Raw genomic sequence first — 22,224 nt, 5'->3', positions numbered from 1 at the left:
TCAAAGTGCTGGGATTACAGGCATGAGCCGCCGCACCCGACCATAGGTAAGGATTTGAAAAGTTAGAACTGAAGTCCCACTTGGGGTGGGGAGCTGGAACTGATGCTGTTTGAAGTTAGAACTTTTGGGACACCACACTCTTGGTAAGGGCAGTAGGAGCTTCCTCCCACCTGGCTTGTTCCTCAGGCCTGAAGTGTGCAAACAAAGTCCAGAGGAAGATTTGCTTCTAGGACTGGTTCTCCATCTTTATTATGTATATGATCTTGGCCAAGTCACTGTATTTCTCTGGGCTAGTTCCGTCTTCCATAAAACAGAGGCATTACATCAGATCCAAAATACTTGGCAATGTTCTCACTTCTGTGACTTGTAGACAGCCTATCAGCTCAAAACTGCTCTGAGTGGTCTGGAATTATGGGGAATTAATATGACTTACTGGGTGGAAGAAACTTAATTCTGATGGGGACAGAGATGGATAGAAGGCTCCAGCATTTAATGTTACTTTAAAACATTTTTATGCCTTTCTTGATATTTCATTTTTACTGTTAAGTCAGCATATCTTTCTGAATTAGAAATCTAGCTATAAGTAGAATGCTTTTCATTCATTGAAAGCACAAATGATGTCATGGTGGATGGCTGCGACTTTTCTGCTGATTCAACCCCCGGCCTCCTAGGAACCTGCCACTTGCATTTATAACATCAGTCTTGACAGGTGTGTTGACATGTGAAGCAGACACCTGGGTAGATTAACAAGGCCTGAGGAACTTGAGTTGTTACAGTTAATAGATCAGCTGTTGTATAGATAGTAATATTATAGCCAAAGTTTCCAGTTTCGTCCTTGTTTCCAAAGGAAATTCCTCTCATGATGTGAAGATATGCAGGTCTGTTTCTTAACCCTCTCAGTACCTGTGTCCCTTCTGATGAACCTCAATGTCAGTTGTTCTTTCTTTCTCCCCTTCCCACCTCCCACCCCCTCACCCCCCGCCACACACACACACACACACACACACACACGCACACACACACACGAGATGCTGCTGACCAGGTTGATAACCCTTGATACAAATGGAAGGAATACTAGATTCATTCATTTCAGGGCTACTCAACTGTAGTTTCAGATCAACCCCTTACCAGCCCTGTGGCCTTGGATAAGTTAGCAAATCCCTCTGTTTTCTCTTCTAAAAAATGAGGACTTAGGTCAGAGAATCTCCAAGAATCACAAAATTATACTTTCAGAAGAGTAAGACCTGACGCATAAATAAATACATGCTTGGCCCCAGGTATACCGATAAAACAAGACATGCTGTTTGTTTATGGAACTTTCTTGTCTCTTGTCCCTTTCTGCACACCTCATCATTTGCTCTCCCTCGCTCCATATCGCCAGCATATGGCACCCAGTAGACTTATTCTGCTGCCACTGCTGGCCTGGCCCCTTGCAGGGATAGTTAGCAGTTTCTCAGCCACCTCTTCCACTTGTCTTGTTTGTATTCTAGCCATCCTTCAACATGCAGGTTAAAGGGCTTCTCCATTAAGCCACATAGATCCCCTCATCTAGCCTTAATCTCTTCCACCTACTAACTTCCATAGCACTTTATCTTGTTTTTTTAAATTCAGGGTATTTATTACTTCCTCTTTTGTGGATACAAATATTTCCCCTACTGGACTGTAATTCCTCTGAGAGTTTAATTTGTATCCCAATGCCTGGTATATTTGTTGAATGAGTGAACAAATGAATGAGTGGGGAGTTAGTAAGTGACTAAGTGAATTAATTAATTGTATTCCCACTTGGTACTATGCCATTCACTAGTAGACCCTCAAAGTTCTGTTTTTTTCATCATTCCCTTAGGCCCTCTTTAGATAACTAGCTTCTTAATTTCTGGTTAATTAATGAAGAGATTGTTAATGGCTGATATACTGACACGTTGCTGCTTAAAAATTTGTGTCTTAATAGCAGATCCAAAGAGATGACTCTTTAGTTCAGATAATGGACTATAAGAGGATTATGGGATGTGTGGATGTAGTCAGGGATTGGGGGGTTCCATCTACCAAAGGTGATGGTCTCAGCCTATGTAGAAAGCTGGTCCAAGTTACATGTGTTAACTTTTAATTTATAACGCAAAACAAAAATTCTCCATAGAACTGCAAGCCCCAACCTTTTTGGCACCAGGAACTGGTTTCATGGAAGACAGCTTTTCCACGGACTTGAGGGGTGGATGGTTTCACGATGATTCAAGCCTATTACATTTATTGTGTACTTTATTTCTATTATTGTTACATTGTAATATATAATGAAATATTATAGTTATATAACTCACCATCATGTAGACTTGGTGGGAGCCCTGAGCTTGTTTTTCTGCAACTAGATGGTCTTATCTGGGGTTGATGGGAGACAGTGACAGATCATCAAGCATTAGATTCTCATAAGGAGCATGCAACCTAGATCACTTGCATGCACAATTCACAATAGGGTTTGTGCTTCTATGAGAATCTAATGTTGCCACTGATCCAACAGGAGGTGGAGCTCAGGTGATAATGAGAGTGATGGGGAGCGGCTGTAAGTACAGATGAAGTTTTGCTTGTTCGCTCACCTGACGCTCCCCTCCTACTGTGTGGCCCAGTTCCTGGCAGTCCACAGACCAGTATCAGTCTATGGCCCAGGGGTTTGGGACCCCTGCCATAGAACACTTAATAATTGTGGCAAAGTTGACAGTCAGCTGCCATCTCTTTGTTGCCTTGCAAATATTCTTTCTATTCAACAGCAGTGTTTTAATTTTTGCTGTGTGGACCATCAATCTGTAAGCTACACTCAAGGAAGAAGACTGAGGTTCTCCTAAAAAATGATAATTGGGTCATCTTAACCTCTTACACAGAATCTTCCTATAGCACAGGTGGGCAGTGTTCAAAGGCTAACCTGTATTCACTCCTGAGGATGCAGTGGTGGTTTTTGTTTGTTTTTTACAGACAGGGTCTCACTCTGTCACTCAGGCTGGAGTGCAGTGGCACAATCATGGCTCACTGCAGCCTTGAATTCCTGGGTGCAAATGATCCTCCCACTTCAGCCTCCCAAGAGCTAGGACTACAGGCATGCACAACCACATGCAGCTAATTTTTAAAAAATTTTTGTAGAGATGGGGTCTTGCCATGTTGCCCAGGCTGGTCTCAAACTCCTCACCTCAAGCAATCCTGCCTTGGCCTCCCAAGGTGCTGGGATTACAACTGTGAGCCATTGTGCTCAGTAGTTGTGGTATTTTAAAGTGAGACATGGAGATGAGAGAGACTTGTAGGATGTCTCTACTAATTGATCAGCATAGGCTTTCTTGTCTCTTCAGATTATATGCTGAATGGCCTCACCTCATCCAAACACACAATGCTGATGCCTCTGCCTCCCCTACCACCATGCACTGTGCCTTTCCTATAATATACATTAAAATAGATGACAGATGGTAAAGAGCAAAGCCGATTCTGTAAGCCTTGTTTTGTGAGTGCTTGATCTTTTATTTCAGTCACGGTGCAGTTTTCTGTGGATTATGTTTCTAGTATTCTAGAAGACCAAGTATATCTAAATAATTTGGTATAATACCCAACAGAAGATTGTGGATGAACTGACAGTGAATAAATGATTTTCATTGAGAGAATGGAGGTTTACAAATATGACAGCCAAGGAACCAGGGCAACAGTTAACTTGAGCCGTTGACCCCAAGAGGAAATGTCTTGATATCCTGGCAGAAGAGAGCCAGTTGTCTGTGTTGGTACCACAACTATCTCCTAACTTCTTTTCTCTTCTGTCCACACCCTTGCATGTCATGGGAAGGACTAAACCATGGTTAGATTGGCCATTTCAAATAATGTTGTTAAGTTCTATAGAGGCCATGACCTGGGTCATTGTAGAAACAGATAGCAATCTTTAATCTGCTTCCAGAATGCAGTGTGCTTAGATAAGCAGTCACTCAAGGTTAATATCTCTGCATCTGTGGTGTTTGGTATTTAAAGAATCAGTTTAAACACCTTTTATTCAAAGAAAAATCTTAGTGTTCTTTGGAGGTTAATGAATTTCAAGTATACTTGGGATTTAAGGAGTAGACAAAAAGTAAAAGAAGTAGATTTCTCATGGCTTAGATGTCTGGTGATGAAAACATAACTGCTTTCTAATGTTTTAATGTTCTTCCTGTGGTAATTCCAGAATGCATTCATTGTGGTTCTGTGCCATTAAGTACTGGCACAAACGAGTTGTTGATAGTAACCCAACCTGGGCACATTTCCCAGCCTATAAGTTGATTTACAGTTACAGATTCTCTGCATGTTCATCACTCCCTAACCCCACAGACTATCATTTTTGAAGGAACTAGAAAAATAACATTAGTGGCATTTGAAAGGATAACATTAGAAAATTATCTGTTATTATAGTAATATCCGTTATATTGACTACTACCTATTTTATTGTTCTACTGTCTGAATGTTAGACTTCCATGTAGAATTCATTTGTAGTTTGGCTTGGTTTAATTTTTATCCAGAGAGACATAGAAATGTGGTTTACTGTTACTTTTGAGGATGAGGTCTATTAGTAAAGAAATATATGGCCCATTATAACCCATTACTATCTATGAGGATCCTGCAATACACTCCTCCATCACTTTACATAAAGAACTAACAGTAGAATGCAAAATGTAGGAAAATTTGCTTTAGGTTTTACACCTCAGCCTTCTAAGTTTCAATTTCGTTCAGTCTGAGAAAGGCCTAGTAAATCCAGGAAAGAGAAGGGCTGCCTTTGAGGCTGTATTACAAAAATGAGAATTGCTCAGCCTGTATAGATACTTACCAGTAGGATACATTACCTAAATCCAAAAGAGGACAGGTGTAGCAGCTTTTATTAGTTCTTTTTCACACTGCTGATAAAGGCATACCCAAAACTGGGAACAAAAAGAGGTTTAATTGGACTTACAGTTCCACATGGCTGGGGAAGCCTCAGAATCATGGCGGGAGGCAAAAGACACTTCTTACATGACAGCAGCAAGAGAAAAATGAGGAAGAAGCAAAAGTGGAAACCCCAGATAAACCAATAAGATCTTGTGAGACTTATTCACTGTCGTGAGAATAGCTCAAGAAAGTCTGGCCCCCATGACTCAATTACCTCCCAGGAGGCCTGGGTCCCTCCCACAACACGTGGGAATTCTGGGAGAAAAAATTCAAGTTGAGATGTGGGTGGAGACACAGCCAAACCATATCATTCTGCCCTTGGCTCCTCTAAATCTCGTGGCCTCACATTTCAAAACCAATTATGCCTTCCGAACAGTCCCCCAAAGTCTTAACTCATTTCAGCATTAACCCAAAAGTCCACAGTCCAAAGTCTCATCTGAGACAAGGCAAGTCCCTTCTACCTATGAGCCTGTAAAATCAAAAGCAGACTAGTTACTTCCTAGATACAATGGGGGTACAGCCATTCCAAATGGGAGAAATTGGCCAAAACAAAGGGGTTACAGGGCCCATGCAAGTCTGAAATCCAGTGGGGCAGTCAAATTTTAAAGCTCCAAAATGATCTCCTTTGACTCCAGGTCTCGCTGATGCAAAAGGTGGGTACCCATGGTCTTGGGCAGCTCTGCCTCTGTGGCTTTGCAGGGTACAGCCTCCCTCCTGGATGCTTTCACGGGCTGGCGTTGAGTGCGGCTTTTCCAGGCACACAGTGCAAGCTGTCAGTGGATCTACCATTCTGGGGTCTGGAGGATAGTGGCCCTCTTCTCACAGCTCCACTAGATCACTGCCTACAGTAGGGACTCTGTGTGGGGGCTCTGACCCCACATTTCCCTTCAGCACTTCCCTAGCAAAGGTTCTCCATGAGGGCCCCACCCCTGCAGCAAACTTTTGCCTGGGCATTTAGGCATTTCCATGCATCTTCTGAAATCTAGGCAGAGGTTCCCAAACCTTAATTCTTGACTTCAGTGCACCTGCAGGCTCAACACCACATGGAAGCTGCCAAGGCTTGGGGCATCCACCCTCTGAAGCCGCAGCCTGAGTTCTGCGTTGGCTCCTTTCAGCCATGGCTGGAGCAGCTGAGACATGGGGCACCAAGTCCCTAGGCTGCACGCAGCACGGGGACCCTGGGCCTGGCCCACAAAACCACTTTTTCCTCCTAGGCTTCCAGGCCTGTGATGGGAGGGGCTGCTGTGAAGGTCTCTGACATGGTCTGGAGACATTTTCCCCATGGTCTTGGGGCATTAACATTAGGCTTCTTGCTACTTATGCAAATTCTGGCAGCCAGCTTGAATTTCTTCTCAAAAAAGGGGTTTTTCTTTTCTACTGCATCATCAGGCTGTAAATTTTCTGAACTTTTATGCTGTTTCCCTTTTAAAACAGAATGCTCTTAATAGGACCCAAGTCACCTTTTGGGTGCTTTGCTGCTTAGAAGTTTCTTCCCCCAGATACCCTAAATCATCTCTCTCAAGTTCAAAGTTCCACAAATCTCTAGGGCAGGGGAAGTATGCCACCAGTCTCTTTGCTAAAACATAGTAAGAGTCACCTTTGCTCCAGTTCCCAACAAGGTCCTTGTCCTTATCTGAGACCACCTCAGCCAGGACCTTATTGTTCATATCACTATCAGCATTTTTATCAAAGCCATTCAACACGTCTGTAGGAGGCTCCAGACTTTCTCACGTTTTTCTGTCTTCTTCTGAGCCCTCCAAAGTGTTCTAGCCTCTGCCTGTTACCCAGTTCCAAAGTTGCTTCCACATTTTTGGGTATCTTTTCAGCAACACCTACTCCTGGTACTAATTTATGGTATTAGTTCATTTTAATGCTGCTGATAAAGACATACTCAAAACTGGGAACAAAAAGACGTTTAATTGGATTTACAGTTTCACATGGCTGAGAAGGCCTCAGAATCATGGCAGGAGGCGAAAGGCACTTCTCACATGGCAGCAGCGAGAGAAAAATGAGAAGGAAGCAAAAGGGGAAACCTCTGATAAACCCGTAAGATCTTGTGAGACTTATTCACTATCATGAGAATAGCATGGGAAAGACTGGCCACCATGATTCATGGGTCCCACCCATGACACATGGGAATTCTGGGAGATACAATTCTAGTTGAGATTTGGGTGGGGACACAGTCAAACCATATCATGGCTCATGCCTATAATCCCAGCATTTTGGGAGGCTGAGGTGGGCAGATTGCTTGAGCCCATGAATTTGAGACCAGCCCTGGCAATATGGTGAAACGCCATCTCTACAAAAAATATTTCTAAAAATTATCTGGGCATAGCAGTGCACTCCTGTAGTTACAGCTACTTGGGAGGCTGAGGTGGGAGTATCGCTTGAGCCCAGGAGGTTGAGACCGAAGTGGGCCATCATCATGCCACTGAACACCAGCCTGGGTGACAGAGCAAGACCCTGTCTCATAAATAAGATAAAGATTCAAAAGATGGTGAAGAGTTAAGGATTTGTTCAGTACCTCCAAAAGAGTATTCTTTACAACTTGAAATAAGCATGAGGACTTTGATTCCACCATCCATCCATTCCATGAAGTCTGAAACCTGGAAGCAATTTTTTCTAAATTTTTTCTGATTATAGAAGTAATGTTAATTGTAGAAAATATTGTTGAGCACAGTAAAGAAAATAAATAACCTGTAACCCTACATCATAGAGATAATTGTCACAGTAATCATAACCGTAATCATTGTGAATCAAGCTTTATTTTGTGTGTTTATATATCTAGATATTTATTTCTAGTTTTGTGTATAATAATTGATTTTTAGAATTGAAATTGTATTTGTATACCTACATTAAGAACATTTCCTCGTTGTCACATACACATGTGAAATATCCATCATTTAGATGAACCATAATTTTCTGTGCCCTATTTTTGGTTATTTAAGGTTATCTCCTAGTTTTTGCTTCTGTACATAATGGAGCAATGAAAAGAGCCTTGTCTGTAAAAATTTATGTGAAAATTTCTAGTTATTTTATTGTGGACAATGCCTAAAACTGGATTTTTTGGGTGAAAGCTCCTGATAGTTTTAAGGATTTTTGAAACATATTTCATTGTCTTACCAGCTTGCCCAGTGCTGTGTATATCAGGCATTTTACTCTACAAATGATGTTCCCTTCATCACCCCTGCCTTGGTTAAAGCCTTAACATTTCTTCACTTGTTTACATCAACAGCCTCTAGCCTTGACTCTCTCCAAGCACTTTCCACATTTCCAACGTGATCCTTCTTACATAGGAATTCATCACATCAGTGGCTCCTCTGTAGCCTTTACATCAACCCACATATCCTAGCATGTATGTAGAACTTTTGGGGATTTGAGCAGTCCTGACCTCCCCAACCTTCATCTGGAGATAATTGCCTGCCTACAGTCTGGGCTTCATTCCTGTTAAAATATAGTAGAAGCCGTCTAATCTGAGGCATGATTTTTAAATTTAAAAATATTGGCTAAAATAATGAGAGATTAGTGTCTTAAAATGTTTATTTTACATACGTCTCTTAAAATGTTTATTTTAACTTAAAACATATAGTTGGACATTTTTCACCAATCCCTTGATGTAGGAACAAGACCTTTCCTTTGAATGTGGTTCCACCATTGAAATCTACTCATTGGAATCCCATGTCATTTTTCTTGTGTAACCACACCCATAATATGTCGCTTACAAGTTCCAGTTTGGGATTCTTTTAAACAGAGTGAATACAAGGACAGAATTCTTCCAGGTTGTTATGATTTATTTTCCAGTCTTGTATGGCTGCCTCAGTCCTAATTTGACAGTAATTTTTTGGGACCTAGTATTTTTGAGGCTATTCTATCTAGTTTTATAGAAGTACTAAGTATTTTGATTCACATTCATATTCCATTGGGTTCTATAATATGATTAAGTTACATGATTATAATGCCAAGCACAACTCACAAAAACATATTGTGAACCAACATAAATAACCTTTGGCATGCATGCCCCTCAACTGGGAAAGCATAAATCCTCCCACCATACTGTAGAGATGCCTTCAGGCTGAGAGCACTTGACTTGGCATGGGTACTGGTGAGCGCATCTTTCAGAAGGAGTGGAGAATATTTGTTAATTTAGGAGTTGGTTCAGTGGAGGCCAGTGAAAGAAGTTTCTGTTGTGTTTACAGTACCCTAAATATGTCGTAGTCTTTCCCTTTATCTTCAGCCTGCTGCTTACTCTGAGATCCTTGCAAACTGAACTCCAGCATCCTAAGTTACTGCAGGAAGTTTTCTCTTTCATAGCCCCTCCCCTTCCAGCTAGCTGCTGCTCCTGTGTGCTCATGTACCGCCACATGCTTTTCTCTGTTTAAGTGCCTATTGTAATTTATTTGCTTAAAGTCTCCCTAGGATAGACTGTGAGTCCAGTGAGACGAGGGGCCTTGTCCTTTACCTCTGAGTCCCTAGCTTCTGACACAGTCTTGGCTCTTAGAAAATATTGGATAAATGAAAATGAATTTCTTTAGCAAGTAGTGTAAGCTGAAAATATACGTATCACATACCCTCATTCTAAGACACATTCAGTGTCCCTGAAATTAGAATAGGACTTACAATAAGTGTGTTCACTTTCTCAATAGCTGTTATTCAATTGATGGTAGGTCTTAAAAATCAAAGAAATGAGAGGGCATGTGAAAAAAAGCTCAGCATCACTGATCATTAGAAAACTTCCATTCAAATCCCCAGTGAGATACCATCTCATACCAGTCAGAATGGCTATTATTAAAAAGTCAAAAAATCACAGATGCTGGCAAGGTTGTGGAGAAAAAGGTACACTTAAACACTGTTGGTGAGAGTGTAAATTAGTTCAGCGATTGTGGAAGACAGTGTGGCAATTCCTCAGAGACCTAAAGACAGAACTACTGTTCGACCCAGCAATTCCATTACTAGATATATACCCAAAGGAATATAAATCATTCTGTTATAAAGATGCGTGCACACCTATGTTCATTGCAGCACTATTCACAATAGCAAACACATGGAATCAACTGAAATGCCCATCAGTGGCAGACTGGATAAAGAAAGTGTGTACATATACACCATGGAATACTATGCAGCCATAAAAAAAGAATGAGACCATGTCTTTTGCAGGGATATGGATTGAGCTGGATGCCATTATCCTTAGCAAACCAATGCAGGAACAGAAAACCAAATACTGCATGTTCTCACTTATAAGTGAGAGCTAAATGATGAGAACACATGGACACATAGAGGGAAACAGCACACACTGGGACCTTTCAAAGGGTGGAGGGTGGGAGGAGGGAGAGGATCAGGAAAGTAACTAATGAGTACTAGCCTTAATACCTGGGTGATGAAATAATCTGTACAACAACCCCCCATGACACAAGTTTACCTATATAACCTGCACTTGTACCCCTTTAGTTAAAATAAAAGTTAAAAAAAAAGTTAGATCACCTCAGGGACAACTAAACTTCAGTGAGCATAGTTGTTGGTGTGGCAGTGTTCTTCCATAAACACCCCTCCATGTTTCTGTCAGAATCTGCTTTCTGGGCCTTCAGTAACTAGTGCAACATTCCTTGATTTCTAATTCCTAAGGGTGGCTCAGAGTAGGGAGGTTGTGTAGCTCCATGGTTATGAGCATGAAGACTGGAGGTCAGATGTAGGCCCTGCCTCTTAGGCAAGTCAGGTCCTCACTTTTCTCGTCTATAAAATGGAGAAAGTCATGACTTTGGGATGATGCATGAAACCACTTAGAACTGCTTGGCATGCAGTATGCCTTCAGTATATTCTAGCAGTTGCTGTTGCTTTTGTGAAACCAAAGAGTTCATAAAAGTGATCCTATAAATAATATAATCAAAGAAGGATTCATAAGATGCTTCTATAAATAATATCATTTCTGTCACACACTCCTTGCAAAGAATTCAAGGAGAAAGTACTACTGGGTAGATGTTTGATTCTGGAATCTACCATTTAACAACTGTAACATGTCTGGGATATTTTCTTAACTTCTCTTAGCCTTGATTTCTCTACCTATAAAATGTGATAATAATAATGCAAAACTTAGGGGGTTATTAAGCGTAGCAAGTTATAGGATACATGTAAAGTACAGCTCCTGGCAGATAATAACTGCTCAATAAATGTTAGCTATCTCTGGCAGTTATAATTCACAGTCACAGCCTTGGATATGCAAAATAGAGCTTTATTTGTCTGTAACTGAATGTTTCTCACCTCTTGAATTTCCATTTCCACTGATGGCAGAAAACTAAATCTTGCCAATTTATGATAAATTCAGTGACTTTCAGGCTTTTTTTCTTAATCTCTAGTTTGAGTAAATACTCAGTTGATTTTGTATTCTTTCCTTTTGCTTTCTCCCAAAGGGTGAGGTCCCAGGGAGCAGGTGGTTTTTTGATATCCATATGCTTCTGTTCAGATGTAGGGCTCCTATTGGTCTTTGGCCCTGCTGTGTGCACAGCTGAAAGTTTTCATTTCTCTTCTGTCTCCTGGGATCCATCAGGGTGCTACAGATCCCTTTGGTTCCCTGAAGCCTGGTTCACCTGCCTAATCACTGACATTTTGGGAGAAACTCAGTGTTCTCTAGCACCTCACAGGAGAGCCAAGAACAAGAACCTGTAAGACAGCCTCCATTCATTTCCTTGCCCACACTGTGCAGCCATAGCTCCTCTATCCCTCAGGCCCCTGCTGGGTGCTGAGCTTTTCTCAGAGCTGCTACTTTCCTGGATTTCCCAGGCACAGGCATCTGCCTGAACTTACCTGGTGTTTGTTACCTGAGGATTCATCCCCTATCCACCTGGGCTTGACTTAGTGTGGATTGGGAAAGGAGAGTACTGTTTCCTTCTTAGAAGCCCACAAGAGGCATCTAACTGTAACTCTTTGTGTTAGTTTTCTATTGCTTCCATAACAAATTACCACAGATTTTGCAGCACAAAATAGCACAAGTTTATTATCTCACAGTTCTCTAGGTCAGAAGTCCAGCTTGACTCTGCTGACATCTCTGTGTCAGGTGGCATAGGGTCAAAGCTCACCAGGTGGTTGGCAGTTTCTTGCCATTGTGGGACTGAGATCTGTTAGCTGGCTGTCAGCGGCAGGTCATTCTCAGCTTCAAGAGGCTGTCCATGTTCCTTGGTCCATGGATCTCTTCCTCTATCTGCAAAGCTAGCAATGGTGGGTTGAGTCCTTCTCATGGTTTGAATCTCTCCAACCTTCCCTTCTGCCTCATCTTTTTTGCCTTCCTCTTCCAATGCATCTTTCTCAGTAACTCTTCTGGCCTTCCTCTTCTGCTTTTAAGGACTCGGGTGATTACATTAGGCCTACCCTCATAATTTCCCTGTCTTAAAGTCAGCTCATTAGTAATCTTAATTCTTTCTGCAAAGTTCCTTCACTGCAGTACCTGGTTTAGCGGTTGACTGAATAACCAAGGAACAGGAAACCTTGGGGGGGGGGGGGGGTGTGCACATGTGTGTGTTTCTTTAGAATTCTTCATGATACACTCTTACCCCCAAACTTCCACGACTTTCTCTCGTCCACAAGTAGAGGGATAAACTGGCTTAGCATATATTCCTTGAAAACTATTGCTTCTGCTAGAACTTCAGTTTTTGAGCCTGAGTACTTTTAAAAGCGTCAAACTATTTCCTCTACAGCAAGCCTGAAGATGCTTTGGATATGTAGAAATAAAACCAATATTTTTCTTTGTTATAGCCTGTGTACCCCATGGGCAATAGGTACAAAGAGGTCTCCCTGTCTCTTAGGGTAGTGGCTAAAGGGTAAAGGGCCTTCTAAAGGCATGCCAGTTCAGTTAATCAAACGTTTATTGATTATTCTGTTGACAGTGCTGTGGGAGATCCTGCCCTCACAGAATTTATAAGCTAATAGGGGTGAATGTCATTTAAATACATACTTATAATAAGTGCAGAATATGGGAATACTATGGGGAATATGCAGTGTTGTCAGAGCCCATAAGAGGAGGCTGGGACTTCCAATTGAGACGTTAAAGCTTTTTTTTTGGCTTAAAGAATGGGTGGGTTTTGAGAAATAATGTTACATATGTGCAATCTACAATGTACTTTCTATACTGGATTTCACTTAGTACTCACAGTTCCTTTTTGTGGCGGGGATTATACTGTTTGTGTTACAGATGTGGGAGCTAAGCCTGAGAGACTTGGCTCAAAATCAGATTCCAGTCATTGACTGACTGAGATTGAACCCAGCTTCACCAACTCTAAATCAAAACCATGCAGAGAGAACCGCATGAGTGAAGACAGTGAGGTGGGCTAGTGTATCATGTAGAGCTAGCCTCCAGGGTGACCAACCATGATCCCCAGCTACTGGTACTCACACCTTTGTGTAGTTTCCTCCCAAACTGAATAGGAATGGCCTGCACAACCAATAAGATGTAGAAATAATGATGTGTGGGTTATGTCTGAGGCTAGGTTATAACAGATATTGCAGCTTGCAGCTTGCTTTGTTGGATCTATCATTCCAAGGGAAAATAGCCACCATGTTGTGAGGACATTTAAGCATCTTCTTGGAGAGGTCCATGTGGCAGGACTATGCAAGAGCCATCATGAAAGCAGATATTCCAGTTTCAGTCAAGTCTTCAAATGATTACAGTCCGAGGCAACAACATGACTATACCTTCATGGGAGCCTCTGAGCTAGAACCACCCCAGTTAAGCTGCACGCAGAATCCTGACCCCCAGAAACTATGTGAAATAATCGATGTTTACTGTTGTTTTAAGCCATTGTGTTCTGGGCTAATTTGTTTCACAGTAATAGATAGCTAATACAGCATGGGGTTTAAAAGAGTAATTTTATTTAAATAATGTTGAACAGATTGTAAAAAACTTGCCTGCCAGACTAAAAACCATATTTTTTATTCTGATGGTATGAGGGAGCCACTGAAGGGTTTTGAACAGTAGAGTACTTGGAAAAATAGGCTATTGGAGAGTCTCTTGCATATAGAGTATTTACAGATTAACTGAATTCTATGTTGTTTGGGCCTGGAGAGGAGTCACTAAGAAATTAAACACCCCCCAAATACTTCCTGCTTCATCTTTTTTGGTCTGAAAATCTTAAAATATGTATCTGCCTTCTTTTGCAATCCTAGGAATTGTGTTTCATTTTTAATCTTTTTCTAATTAGTGGAGATTTTTCTACTTCTAGCATTCATTCAAGATTAGAGCCCATGAAAGATAAAATGGCTTGTTCCAAGAGTATGCCAAGGGAAACCTGGGTTACCACCAGGAAGAAGTGTATGTGGTGTGTGTGTATATGTATGTGTGTGTATGTATGTGTATTTGTATATTTATATATATATATAATGATTACATTTCAGCCAAACACAGACATATCAGGGAAAAGTGTGTAGTAGAAAAATTCTGATCTTGAGCCTCTGTTCTCTAGCCTTCTAGTGGAGTCAGATTACAAAGGGGATTTAATTGCCAGCAAGACCTTGATGTTAATTCAGCTGCCAAAAAAGGGATTGCTCATGATTTACCAGGCTACCCAGGAGAAATTGGGTGACATATCCTGAGTATCTGAGACCTTTAGGTCTTGGGAGGCCTTTACCTGATCCTGGTCACTGAACCGCTATAGCCTCTAAGCCACAACCTTTTTGGAAGACTGATCTGGGTGTAATGAATATACTTTCCTTTTAAGTAGATTTCCTACCAATCCAAGTTTTGAGGAGGTAGTGAAAAGTGGCTCCACATCTTTGGATTTTGCTTAAACCTTGTAAGGACTGACAGATCTCCTATAAAAATGTTGTTTATAGCTGGGCACAGTGGCTCACACCTGTAATCCCAGCACTTTGGAAGGCCAAGATGGGTGGATCACTTGAGGTCAGGAGTTCAAGATCAGCCTGGCCAACATGGTGAAACCCATCTCTACTAAAAATACAAAAGTTAGCTGGGCGTGGTGGTGTGTGCCTATAATCCCACCTACTCAGTAGGCTGAGGCAGGAGAATCACTTGAACTTGGGAGGCGGAGGTTGCAATAAGCAGAGATCGCACCACTGTACTCCAGCCTGGGCGACAGAGTGACACTTCGTCTTAAAAAAAAGAAAAGTTGTTTGTGAGGATGACCTTTCTATATCATGGGTACACTTGGCCTTGCAGGTGACCTCAGAGACTGTCGTGCCTGTTTTGCTTTGCTTGGAGTTCATAGGCAGAATGATACGGTGGAAAGAATAGTAAGTTGGAGAGTCTAGAGATGAAAGTGCTGGTTCTCACTGTGCTCCTAACTAGCTGTGTGATCTTGGGAAAGTCACTGAATTCCCCTGGGTCACACAGCTTTCTTGCCCATAAAATGAGGGAGGGTTGCAATAGATACTTGTGAAGGTTCATTCTGATTACAATACTCTATAACTTGTGATTCCTTTTATGAACTATCTTCATCAAATTTGAGGTACTGCCAGGCATGGTGGCTCACGCCTATAATCCCAGCACTCAGGGAGACAGAAGTGGGAGGATAGCTTGAGCTCAGGAGTTCGAGACCAACTTGGTCAACATAGTGAGACCCCATTCTCCACAAAAAGAAAAAAAAATTGAGGTACTATGTATCTCTGGGGAGAGTTCAGAGTGATAAGCTGACTCTATTTCTAAAGAGAATAGGGCAAACATTACAACCAGAGATATTCCTTGGAAACTTTATGCACTGTTATTAGACACAAATACCTATTCGTTAATTTTCCAAGGTTTTTGTGTAAGATGAGTATTCCTTTGTAATTGTAAGAAATATTTAATTTCTAAGACTCATAAAGGTATGGAAAACATGAGAAAGGCTGCCATTGCATGCGTTGACAGTGCGCAAGTAAGCAAATCTGTGCCATATTGTTCAGTGTGTTTTATATTGTTTACTAGCTGCAGTTTTAGTCAATTATGATTTGTAGCATATTCTTAACGTCATGCAGGGGGTGCAGCCTCCTGCCTAATAATCAGTGTGACCTTAGTTTTGGTGCAACATTAGTATATAGTAGGGTACTTAGGAATTGTGATTTGTAGCTATGACAGATTTTCTTTTTAGGATTGGTAAGTACAGACAGGGCCCCCTTCTGGAACCCTTACAGGATAACTGAAATCCACCAATTAATCAGAAATCCTCTATTTTAGCTTCCATTGTAATTGCATCTCTTCTTCACCAAGCCTGTTTTGCCTGTTTTTTTCTCTTCCCTCAGAGGATCAGTGAAAATGCAATCAGATGAGCAAGCAGACAAGTAAAAAGGAGGAAAATCAAGGAGCCTGGATGTTCTCTGAGAGAGCTACATAAACTTAAACTCTGTTGCTTCTGGAGTTGATTTGAGTGTGGGGGAGGGGGAGGAAGAGAAGGTCACCAGGTACAGCAGCTTATCTTGTTTGAGCATTCAGCCACAGCTTCCAACAGTGAACAGATAGAAATAAAAAGTTGGTGGGGCTATGTGCGTCAGGTAGTTCTACATCAGTCCTCCTACTATGGACCATGTTTACACCAGTAGGTTATTTTCTACACTCCTTTCATTCTAAGAGGATTACATCCTCCATTGCTTTCTGTCCAGGAATCCTCCAATTCCATCTGAAAGCATGTTTGTGACATTTCTAGTTGGATCAGGAATTGACTTTGACCTGTAGTGGTCTGAGGAAGTGTCGAGTTGCTGGGTGACCTTCATCTTGTTGTCACATAGCCAGAGAGTATTGTGAATCCATTGCTGATCTGTGTTATATCACAGGGCCAGAGGGATACTGAAATTTCTTGAACTAAATCAGACATTTTCTAAACTCTGATTTGAAACAGATACAAACTCCTGAACCTGCTGAAGCGAGACTGTCTCCTAAGGCTATGGTTCTCAAAATTATGTGAGCATCAGAATCTCCTAGAGGCTTTGTTAAAGTCCATTTGTTGTGTCCTCACTCCCAGAATTTCTGATTCAGTAAGTGTGCAGTAGGGGCAAATATTTTGCATTTCTACCAAGTTCCCAGGTGATGCTAATGCTGCTGGTCCAGGGACCACTTTTGACAGCCATTGTCCTAAGGGGCTTCTCAACATGGAAAGATTTGAAGTCAGGCCATAGTCCTTCGAGATCTCTCAATCCTTTCACTGTGTTGACTCAGCTTGTCTCTGACCTATTGCCCCTTGGGTGTGGGGGCCATAGATGTGTGCTCACATCCTGTCTTTCAGTTCCATAGTGCCCAGACAACCAAGATTGCGTCTGAACTATGGTAGCCATCTAGTCTGAATTTTTGAACGTAGTGTAAAAGCCAGAGATTTAGGGCAGAATTTATGTCTCCTATTGCCTTAGGAACGTTAATCTTGAAAAAACAGTCTTAGGTGGGGAGGATTCTCATTTTTATCTATGAGGAATTGAAACTCAGAGTTTAAATTACTTGCCCAGGAAGTAAATGGCAGAGTTGATATTTGAACCCAGGACTCTGGCTTCAGTGATGATTTTCCTTCACCTAAGCTTCTCTTTCTCTTGGGTTCCTTTTGAACTGAAGATTTTCTTCACCCTTTCTTCTCATCATGAGTCTCTTTAATTAGAGTGTGAATTATGACTTTAATATAGATATATGTGTATATATATATATCTGTATGGAGGCCCATTTTCCAACAGTTTTATCGAGTCAGTGAAGTCCTCAGATGTGTGTGTATTCATATATATTAATATATATGCACAATACATTGCTTCATTTTTAATATTTTGCATGCATTTTATCATACTATATAATATGCATCTTTGTAAGCTGCCCTGAAGCAGTTAGAAACAGGGCAAAGAATACAATGTAGACCCCCAAGTGTAGTCAACATATACACAAACACATTATTTATCCACCCACAAGGTGGCTTGTTCTTCATACCTTACAGTCTAAGAAAATGTCTCTTTGGCAGCTAAAGACTTGTACTAGGTTCCAGCTATGCCCTTGACTGTCATCAGTAAATGGAGTTGAAACTGGCTTTGCTTAGCCTGCTTCCACCCAGTAACTCTCTATGAAGGAGATCAGGGCATCACTTAGTTCTGTGGGGAGAGAGGTGGCAGATCTGTATTGACACATTCATCTGTTGGAAAACAAGAACAAACCCTGAGGGCTTTTAAAGTATGTTCTGCAGTGAGAGTTTATATGCTTTATCCACATGAAGAGCAAGACAGTTTTTTTTTTTCTTTCCTAAAGAAAACAGTTCTTTTTCTATTGCGGGGGAAACAAAAAGGAAAAATTCTGGCATCTCTTGCTGAAGGCTGTAATGAGGCAAGGAGCTGGATTGCAGGAGGAATGGTAATAAGAAGGAAAAAATGATGGTCATAGGTACCCCTCCAGGAACAAAATGACTCTGGGAAGATACAAAATTGCTTGTTTTTGTTTTTAAATTATCAAATAATATGGCAAAATGTATCAGTGACCCTTACTCCATTCCCCAATCTTCTTCCTAGTTAGATGGCTTTTTTACTTTTACCTTCACTCATGTTTTGTGAGTACAGTCTTTACTGTCAGCAAAACATAATAAAGATATTTGTTAAAAACCTGTGACAACAGTTAGCTTCCAAGGGGGTCTCAGTTATGCCAACTTCTATTATTATAAAGAAACTTTCTGATGTTTAATAACATGTATAAAGAATACTAAAATTCTGTGTCGTCTAGAACTGAGAATAAGGATCATCACATGAATCAAGCATTCTTTTATCTTCCCTCAACCCTATTCACACATGGTGATTGGTCAGACAATGTTAATGTACTTAGGGGCCTATAAAAATTACAGTTGTCCAGCACCTAGATATTCCAATAGGAAGCAGAATGGGTTCTATAATTATGCAGTCAAATGTGTTTATCAATTGAGAGTAAATTAATTTGGCTAGTGCTGTTTTAAGGGAGAAATCAGAGAACTGAAGTTGCAGAAAGATATAGTCAGTTCTGCTATAAAGTGACATAAGTGTTCTGAGAATCACCATGCTATGCAAAATTGTGCAACAAAACCCACAAGATTTATGGTTAAAATGGGCTTAGTGGCACAACATTTAAAAACTTTGTCAATAAACATTAAAACAAAAATAAGCCTAATAAAAATGGTAACACTGTTAATATGGTTAAATAGTTAAAGAACACATAAGAAAGACTACAAGAAGTATGGCATTTTTCCTTGAAAAAAAACCACTAAGTTTGCTTGTGGAAGCGGACATTGGAAAGGTTGCTGCTTGTGAGTTATTATGAAGTGGTGGAAGGAGGGTTTTCCTGAAATTGGAAGGAAGGTTGTAACAGCAGTGTGGATGGATGGGTGGCTCATAACACTCAGTGAATTAGGTATCTGATAGGTGTTAGAGGCATGTGCACCTGCTTTGGTTCAGTTGGGTGTGGTTTTCTGCAGTCACCTAGTGTTTCTCATGGATGAAATCATGCATAAACCCAACATTTGCATTATACTTAAAGTGTTCCCTAATATATCAATTGTGTTGAAGCAAATTCATGTTTTCAAAATAAGCATTATAGAAGAATTGACAAGTCAATCCTCAGAGGATGAGTGGAACCCTCCACCCACCTTCTCATTTTTTAAATACTGATGGTCACCTATGAGTGATGAGCCATATGAGGATGACTCTTTTATGCATGTTTATATCATAGCTCTTATAAAATGTTAAATAATATTAAGAAACATAAACATGTAAAGTCCTCCTTCCAGCCCCACAAGACAAATAATTTTAGGCCAAATCAAAAATATCCAATGTATCAAAATGGCCTTGTCAAGATGACATGTCCTCACCCCACTCCACCCCTACCCTTGAGTTGAGCCAAATAGAGGCTGAGTCACTGATGACTGGATGTTATTCATTTTCTCACTGATGATTTTCCTTGACTGGTGTGGCAACTGTTGAACTGGCTCTGTATTGTTTGATGAAGTGTATATATATATAATCATTGGCTCTGGGTCCCAAGGCAGTTGCCAGGATCTTGTTTGTTGATTTTCAGGATGTGGCTGCATGTACTGGACATTTCTCAACAGATCCTGCATACAGAATGATTGATTCTGGGGCTTTCTGGATGTTCTAATTAGTGCAATGATCTTAGGTCCACTTTGGGAAAAATAGGGAAGCTACTACTTTCACATGAAGAAAGAAGTAGCTCTACATCTTTGAGCCTACATTTGCAGGGAAGCCATGTCTAGAAAAAGCATAATCAAAATGATGTCCTTGGAGGGAGCACCTGGCTGTTTACAACAAGTGAAATCCTTGTCTTCCAATTAGAGGGGCAGCTGGAGTCTTATGTGTGCCTTCAGGTTGCAAAGAGATGAGCCACTATTAGATGAGCCACCACTAACAGAACTGCTGGGATGATGTAAAGTAATAAATTACACCACTCATGTAAAGTACGATAGCATCAATGTAAGCATGTAGGAAATTTTGTTTTAAATCTACATTTAGGTATCAACTATAAAACCCTAGAATCTATGGCAAGTAGGAAATGAGGAGAGTGTATTTTATCTCACACCTCATCTTACAATGAGGTGAGGCCTACAGAAGCAACAATGACTAGCCAGGAGATGCTGACGAGTCATAATGTAACCGAACAGTAACATAAACGCTAGAATTCCCAACTGTTCTTTTAGTACCATAGTATTGATTTTTGTAATTCGGTGAGTTTTGACCACTTATTTAAGATTCCAGACAGCCCTCCTGTTGTTGTTGCTGCTCTCCTTTATGCCAGCATTTGTCACACTTGCTTGATTTGATTCCCTGCCTCCTGCCTTCATTTTATTTTATTTTTTAAAGCTGAGAAAAATGAGGGTTGCTTGTATTCAGGCCACGGTTACCACCAGTTGGCTTTATTTCTTTGGTCAATATCCTCTCTTCCATGGATAGAAATATGAATAAGAATAATCCTTGTACAAAGAAAACAAAAGTGCTAGCCTATTTTGTATGGAGGCCCATTTTCCAACAGTTTTGTTTTATCTAGTCAGTGCATTCCTCAGATGTGTTACTCGAGATGCAAGGAATACATTGGGAAAAACACCCCAGAAAATTAGTACCTTCCCTTTTTTTCCCAAAGTGGACCTAAAAAGAGTAGAACATCTAGAAAGCCCCGAAATCAATCATTCTATATGCAGAATCTGCTGAGAAATGTCCAGTACATGCAGCCACATCCTGAAATCAACAAACAAGACCCTGGGAACTGCCTTGGGACCCAGAACAAATGATAATCTTGATAATGAAAATCTTGAATCTTTTCTTTGAAGATTTTTCTTAAGCCGAATTGGGAAAAAATGGCTTATGAAAAATACTTAGAATTAAATCCAATATTTAAGATATATTAAGTATTCATATGCTATTGTATAATCTTTAACATTTCAAAATGAATTCTAAAAACCACACAATTGGAGGACATTCATAAAAGACTGTTTACAGTGTCATTTAGCACAATTCCCACACACCAAAGATAAGCTGACTAATAATAATAATAATAATAGCAGCAGCTAAAACTCACTGAGCACTTACTAGGTACCTGGCATCATTCTTCATGGATTATATGGAACTATTTAATGCTTAACCCCAAGAGGAAAATGCCATCATTATTTACTCCATTTGATAGGAGGAAACTGAGGTTCAAAGAGGTGACTTCTTTCATAAAGCCAGTTAGCTAATACGTTGAGGAGCTGGAATGCAAAGCCAGGTTATCTACTTCCAAGCTTACACTGCTAGTAGAAATGAAGGGAGGAACCAGTAGCACTTGAGTTAGCCATGCCTCTCTCACTGATCAGGCAAGAAAGGCCATGCCTCTAGGCAGTTTTGTTATCCATTAAAGAGAAATAAAAATAATACATGTTTTTTCTTTCTTACAGATTTGTTGTGATAATCTTAGAAGATAGGGGGAGGAAGTGGTGTTTAATGAATATCTGCTATATGCAGGCACTATATCAGGTATTTCACATAACATCATTAGCAACCATTAGCTGTTGCTGTCCCTGTTATTGCACAGGTCTCAAATTCACTTTTGACTGTAGAGTCACTGCCATTTTCAAAGGATGGAATCATTGCCATCTGTTCTCATGTGTGAGTTCTTGTTGCCTGTCTTATTCAACTGATTACAGTGGGGGTGGAGGGTTATTTTTAAAGCAATACATGTTATTAGTAGAAAACTTGAGCAAAGGATTTGAACAGGCAGTTTACATAGGAGAAAACTTCACATGCCATCAAGTATTAGAAAAGATACTCCAAGTCTTTAGTAATGAGAGAAATGTAAATGGATGGTCTGCCTCTGTGGGCTTCATCTTCAACATCATCTCATCTCGTCTTAAAATGAGTTATCCATTTGTAAATTGC

At 40.6% G+C, this 22,224-nt stretch overlaps 1 protein-coding gene across 3 annotated transcripts in view; it reads left to right on the top strand.

The window, feature by feature from the left end:
- Positions 1-22,224, top strand: part of TMEM108 (transmembrane protein 108) — a 371,331-nt gene that overhangs the window by 60,457 nt on the left and 288,650 nt on the right. The window lies entirely within an intron of this gene.

This window comes from Hylobates moloch, unplaced genomic scaffold (genome assembly GCF_009828535.3).
Source record: "Hylobates moloch isolate HMO894 unplaced genomic scaffold, HMol_V3 SCAFFOLD_22, whole genome shotgun sequence".
NCBI classification, from domain to species: Eukaryota; Metazoa; Chordata; class Mammalia; order Primates; family Hylobatidae; genus Hylobates; species Hylobates moloch.
The sequence above is the reverse complement of the archived record's forward strand: the minus strand, read 5'-3'. Positions and strand labels throughout refer to the sequence as shown.